The 7,286-nt window shown below is 46.1% G+C and overlaps 1 protein-coding gene across 1 annotated transcript in view; it reads left to right on the top strand.

Moving 5' to 3' along the window:
- LOC126541662 (zinc finger protein ZIC 5-like) overlaps nucleotides 1-7,286 on the top strand; it is a 149,281-nt gene that overhangs the window by 133,271 nt on the left and 8,724 nt on the right. The gene's annotated exons all lie outside the window — the stretch shown is intronic.

Raw genomic sequence — 7,286 nt, 5'->3', positions numbered from 1 at the left:
GCATCGCTCTATCCGACAACTTAAACTTTTTTTTTTTTTTTTGATTTCCGTGCCTCATTTAAAATAAATAGTAACTGTGGGAAAATTCGTGTTACTGTAACAGCTGCAGCAACAATTTGAGAGTATGTATAAAAGAAGTGTTCATATGTTCTTGTCAAGCTGTCCATTAGCCAACTTTTAGCGTAAGGTTAGCAGGACTTACTGAAGTACTTCTATAGACGTCCATGGCGACAAAATGTATTGATCAAGACAGGTACTAAACTTTTGAATTAGCCGTTCAAGACATCTTTTAGACATAAAATAGCTGCTTGCGTGTTTCGTGGTATTTCTGTTCCGCGAAGGACAAGCTTATAGCCCGCAAAGAAACTTCACGTCTCTTTATCGGATTCTTAACAGAGACTGTTCTGATGGACATGCGGTGAAACACCACAGAGATTTTATTAAAGACGCTCGGGCGGAGCAATTGCCGGCCTTAATCGCCAGGCTAAACCCGCCTGTAATTCACCTCCACCACTACCACCACTGCAACCAAAATCGAGCGCTTTCTTGCGTTCATGATCAACAATCGCGACCTAAAAAAAAAAAAAAACGGGGATAAAAACATCCCGCGGAGCTCACGCACTACCTTGTGTTGTCTGTCTTTTTCTGGGACGACGAAAACACGAAGCCCTCGGCGACTGAACAGCACAATTCGCTTGCGACATGGACCTGCAAACGCGTTAGTCGCCGCCACCACCTTGGAATCCGATACGATGCCGCTCCCCGGCTTCCTCGCGTCGCCCCGTCGGGACGTGCTTTCTTATCAAGCAGCCGCGCTTTGGCCAGCTTGAGCGAGACGAAAGAGCAGGGCGACGGAGAATGCTGGTGGAATTGTTGTGGTGTAATACCGGCGCCTCGCGTACTCTGTGACGCGCACGCGCGAATTTGAATACCTGACAGGGAGAACGCCTTTCCGTCAAATTGGGTCAGCCGCCTGCATGCCTGCCAGCCTCGAGCGCGGCTGCATAGCATATTGCGCGCATGTCGACACCGGAACGCCGCGCGGTATACAAAGCGACGCCGCTAGCACTTTGACGCGTCATGGATGCAGCAACGTGGGGGCCGTTTGGCAACACACTGTGAGATGCATAAGCATACGGGAGCGCGAATACATATGCATGCAGGTCACCACTGGGTATGTGCACACACATTCATGTCACAGCGTCCATTGGAAACACCATTTCCATTGGAAGAAAGGTAAAGCACATGATAGGTCTTTTTAAGGCGTGACGCAGTTATGAGCTATAGGTATATGAACTCATAACTGTAGGTATGGACCAACTCTGATTTCCACCCGGGCTTCACCGACGTGAGGCATCGCTTCTATGCCGGCTGTGGTTGGGAGTGGCTTTCACGAAGGCTTACACCACATCGAGTGGAATCACTGACAGTGCTGCGTGCGACGTCTACAGCGTCGAAGAGAACATCGAACATTTATTGTGCAACTGTCGCCGATTTCAGTCGGAAATACAAACACTATCTATCGCATTGCGACGACTGGACGATCGGCCGTTGACCGTGCAGGTGCTACTTGAAGACCGTCCCTATTGCTCGTCGGCCCACAAAGCTGCGGAGGTACTTTTGTCTTTTTTGAGGGCGACTGGACTGTGTGAACGTCTTTGACTTGCTCAGGCCCTCCACGTGCGTGTGCGAGCTCACCGCGTCTTTCATTGCCCCCACCCCCCACTCCTCTCTCTCCCCCTCCATAGGTATGGGGATATCCCTGAAACATAACGGTTCATTGTAACATTGTGGCTCCTTATAAGATCACCCTTGAAACTTTGGAAACAAAAATAACGATAAGGATGAACTTGCCCGCTTTCAGGAGCACAAAGTGAATATTGTGGACAGTGGTATTCAAATGAGGACCAGTATTGAGCGTTGCTTATATGCGAGCACGCTTCGGTTGTATGACTTGGGTGGCTCGCTTAGATGAAGCGCTACACGCAATGGAATTGCACAGCGCAGACATTTACTGGGAGCTGCTGAGTCTGTATCTTTTTGTTGTTGTTCCTATTTGCAGGTTGTCGCCCTTAATTTCTTCGGTCTTGAACGACTGTAGGTTGAGTTCTAAGAAAAAAAAAACTTGGAAGCGTCCATATCTTCTGAGTTCGTAACACGACCAATCAGAAAAAAGAACTAATAATTGATGTGGTGAACAGTGGTCGAACAAGGGACGTCTCAGGCTGGAGCCAATGATTCGGGAAGTGCAGTTGTCTTTGTTATGGCAACAAGTTCCCCGGCGAAGGCAAGATGAAGCAAGTTTCAGGCTGGAGCCAATGTATCGAGAACTGGACTTGTCTTTGTCAGGGAACTTGTTGCCCTGACGAAGACGAGCAAGGATGGCACAAATTGGAACGTTCAGGGAAGTCATGACAACTAGTTCCCTGAAGAAGACAAGCCCAAACAAGTGATGTCTCAGCCCGGAACGTTTCGAGGAGAGGACTTATTTTTATCAGGGCAACAAGTTCCCTGACAAAGACATATTCAAACAAGGGATGTCGCAGGCTTCAGCCACCGTTTTATGAAGTAGAGACACACGTAGCTGTCGACTCTCTCAGAGCGCACATTCGCCATCTGTCAAGGATCCCCGACCATCATTTGGCCTCCCTACCAGCCGAGCGACCTCAAGCGACCTTTTCAAGAGTGATTAACGCTCATCAAGAGTGCATACCGTCATCTTTTACACCGGCGACGAAGCCGTCATCTCCCCTATGGTGCCTACGACAGCCTCAAGTAAATTTTGCCATTCCTGGAATTACAAAAAAGTCCAATCATCCATCGCCGGCTCTGAAGCAACTTACGTTCCTATTACTGCACCAGACGTATCATGACCGCATACATATATATACCGATGGTTCGACCTCACGTGCCAGCTCAACTGCCGCATTCGTCGTTCCAGCCAAGGAGGTTACAGTTAAATTCAAATTGTCGCACACGACTACATCTACATCGGCAGAACTTGCAGCTCTCCATGCCGCTATGATGTACGTCACCGAAGAGCCAACAGAGAAATGGGTCGTATTTTGTGACTCTAAGGCAGCCCTTCACAGCATCAAGTCTGCATTACATCACAGAACATACGAGCAGATGATATCTGACATCAGGGAAGTGCACCACCCTGCTCTGGAAAGAGGGCACACCATTATATTTCAATGGATTCCTGCTCACTGTGGCATCGTCGGAAACAACCTAGCGGACAAGGGTGCCCGGTCTGCCCACGAAGATACCCAGACACGTTCAATACCTTTGGCGAGGTCGGACGCTGCCAGGGAACTTCGCCTACATGCACGCAAAAAGTCGCAAGATCTCTGGAGTTCAGGTGCCTTCAACTGCCGATTATATAAACTGGACCCCACCCTACGGCTACAACTGCCATCTAGCCTTTCCCGCGGCGAAGCAACCTTGCTGTACCGCTTGTGGCTGGGAGTAGCGTTCACAAACTCAAACTCCTATCGTTTGGGAATGACCGAGAGCCCGATGTGCGATTCCTGTGGGTGCCAGGAGACCATCGAGCACCTATTGTGTACCTGCCCCCGCTACGATGTACAACGCCTCTCTCTGCGGGAAACTTTGCACCGATTGGACTTAAGACCGTTCACCGAGTCAAAGATACTCGGACCGTGGCCACACCCGTCACTGGCACGAAAAGCGAATCGTGCATTAGTGCAATACTTGTAGTGCACCGGTTTAAGAGACCGTTTACAGTGTACCTGTGCATAGTGTCCCGCTCACACGCACTCAGTGCTCACTCTCTCCCTTTTTCCTCTTTCTATTCCCCTTTCCCCCACCTCCAGTGTAGGGTAGCAAACCGGATGCTCTTCTGGTTGACCTCCCTGCCTTTCTTGTCCTTGCTTTCTCTCTCTCTCTCTTAAGAAGTAGAGTTGTCTTCGTCAGGGCATCAAGTTCCCCGATCAAAACAGGTCCAGCCAACGTTTCGAGAAGTAGACTTGTCTTCGTCATGGTAACAAGTTAGCCATGACGAGAACGACCGTGCTTAGACTCCCTGCCTTTCCTTCTTTATATATGCAGGGTGTCCCAGTTAACTTGGACCAAGATTTTTAAAAAACCCAAGAGGTCTAGAGAAATCGTACCGGCTGCGTAGTAGCGGCAGTCGTATATACTTACAGCCAGTATTTTTTTCATCACGAAGTATTAATTAGTTAACTGGTTTTAATTAGTGAAATGTTTAATTATTGCTTGAATCGAAGACATATTAATCACAATGCTGCAGGGCACCTTAAATAACCTGCGAATCAAGCATTTATTTCGTGTTGAAGTGGTCCTGGTTGTTTTTTCCAAGAAAGAACAGAAGCCCGCGAAATACGCGAAATACGAAATAGATGCGCACTCGCACGCCGCTACTCAAGCGCCTACAAGAAACCATTGAAAGATATACAACTGCATTCTCTTATCGCCGCGTCGTACAAGGCTCCGCTAAGCTTATCAATGCGTCAGTGGCGTGTTCTATTGATGCCGCGACCATCACATAGCGTAAAGCCCTGTATCGAGCTGCCGCCGCTAGTAAAGCTGTGTATCCGTGGCTATTCGCTTGGGAGCGCTTGAGCAGCGGCGCGCGAGCGCGTATCTATTTCGTAGTTTGGATGTTTCCTGCACTTTTGTTTTTTCTCGGAAAAACCAACGAGGCAAAGCTGAGCACTAAACAAATGCTTCATACGGAGGTTATTTAAGGTGCCCTACAACTTTGTAGGTGATATGTTTGCGATTAAAGCAATAATTAAAAAGTTCCCTAATTAAAAGTATTTAATTAAGAAATACTTCGCTATGAAAAAAATACTAAATAAGTACATACGACTACAGCTACTATGCAGTCAATACGATTTCTCTAGAGCTCTTGGGTATTCTTAAAATCTTGGTCCAAGTTAACTGGGACACCCTGTATATGAATTCTTAATTGTATTTCTCTATTTAGCTTACGTGTCGAATTTTGTTTTAGACGCTATACCATTTGCAATTTCCATAAATGGCGATATCTGATTTTGCTTGTGAGCTTAGTTGTGAACATGAAGGTTCATTTTTTTTACCCTATTGAATATTATGCGATTCTTGAGAATATCATCACAATCGGTCACTGTCACCGAATACTGTCATGGCACAGCACAGCTCCTTTCTTTCCTTATCTCTACTTTGTTACCACTTTACCTCACCCTCCCCTCTATTCCCAGCGTAGGGTAACAAACCGCACCTCTTTCTCTGTTTAACCTCCCTGCCTTTCCCCTTTCCTCTCTCTCTCTCTCTCTCTTGAGAATATCATGAAGATTTAGGACCAAGTCAAAGTTATCCTCTCAACAGTCACCAGAACTCGACTGCATCATTGAAACGCAACAAATTTTGACAAACCAAGGAAATTTTCGTCTAATAAGTAAAAAAATAAAAATAAAGGAAAGGCCGCATTATGTCATCATGTGGTGCTATACTCTGTCACTGTCAATAGCGCATTCATCATGGGGACAAAATGCGGCACACTGAAATTCACTGGTTTGACTATGCGCACCTGTGCATCCTATTCGCGTCACAGCGTTCGTTTCAAGGGACAATAACAAGAAATATTAAATTTATTTATATTACTACATTGCGATTTTGCAGTAGAAAATGGGCAACTAATACAATGACAGGAAGCTTAGCGAGCCATAGAAGGTCCAAAAAACAATATACGAGTAATGGACTAAACGGTTCATTCTAAAGGAAACGAAGAGTCGATCTTTTAAGGTGCGAACACCTTTTCGGTGCCAAAAAGGCCAAAATATACGACAGCATAAGCTAATCCGTGATGTCACAACACAATGAGGTATAACAGCTTCGTGGTTACAGCGCGGAACTAAACAATATTGAATCAATAGATTGCTAGCCTGAACTAAGTTTTTTCGCGGAATTTCCTATCCATCAACAACGACTACTCTCAGTGAATGGTTGACTCCTGGTGAGCATTCTAATGTTACAACCCACCGTCGTGGCTAAATGGATGGGTTGTGCTAAACATAGCACGCTAAACATAGCATGCTCAACATAGAGATTTATACAGTACCAGTGGCACCCACGACGATAATGGAAGAGAGAATAGCCTAGAGGAATTCGAAATCCCACAGGTAACGCCGGAAGAAGTAAAGAAAGCCTTGGGAGCTATGCAAAGGGGAAGGCAGCTGGGGAGGATCAGGTAACAGCAGATTTGTTGAAGGATGGTGGGCAGATTGTTCTAGAGAAACTGGCCACCCTGTATACGCAATGCCTCATGACCTCGAGCGTACTGGAATCTTGGAAGAACGCTAACATAATCCTAATCCATAAGAAAGGGGACGCCAAAGACTTGAAAAATTATAGACTGATCAGCTTACTGTCAGTTGCCTACAAACTATTTACTAAGGTAATCGGAAATAGAATCAGGAACACCTTAGACTTCTGTCAAGCAAAGGACCAGGCAGGATTCCGTAAAGGCTACTCAACAATAGACCATATTCACGCTATCAATCAGGTGACAGAGAAATGCGCGGAATATAACCAACCCTTGCATATAGCTTTCATTGATTACGAGAAAGCGTTTGATTCAGTCGAAACCTCAGCGGTCATGGAGGCATTACGGAATCAGGGTGTAGACGAGCCGTATGTAAAAATACTCAAAGATATCTATAGCGGCTCCACAGCCACCGTAGTCCTCCATAAAGAAAGCAACAAAATCCCAATAAAGGCGTCAGGCAGGGAGATACGATCTCTCCAATGTTATTCACAGCGTGTTTACAGGAGGTATTCAGAGACCTGGATTAGGAAAAATTGGGGATAAAAGTTAATGGAGAATACCTTAGTAACTTGCGATTCGCTGATGATATTGCCTTGCTTAGTAACTCAGGGGACCAATTGCAATGCATGCTCACTGACCTGGAGAGGCAAAACAGAAGAGTGGGTCTAAAAATTAATCTGCAGAAAACTAAAGTAATGTTTAACAGTCTCGGAAGAGAACAGCAATTTACAATACGTAGCGAGGCACTGGAAGTGGTAAGGGATCCCATACATCTACTTAGGGCAGGTAGTGACGGCGGATCCGGATCATGAGATGATGATGATGATGATTGATGTTTAATGGCGCAAGGGCATCTAAGGCCAAAGAGCGCCAGGACATGAGACTGAAATAATCAGAAGAATAAGAATGGGCTGGGGAGCGTTTGGCAGGCATTCTCAGATCATGAACAGCAGGTTGCCATTATCCCTCAAGAGAAAAGTGTATAATAGCTGTG

The sequence above is a fragment of the Dermacentor andersoni genome, chromosome 2 (assembly GCF_023375885.2).
Source record: "Dermacentor andersoni chromosome 2, qqDerAnde1_hic_scaffold, whole genome shotgun sequence".
In the NCBI taxonomy this organism is placed as follows: domain Eukaryota; kingdom Metazoa; phylum Arthropoda; class Arachnida; order Ixodida; family Ixodidae; genus Dermacentor; species Dermacentor andersoni.
This window is presented reverse-complemented; position numbering and strand designations above follow the sequence as displayed.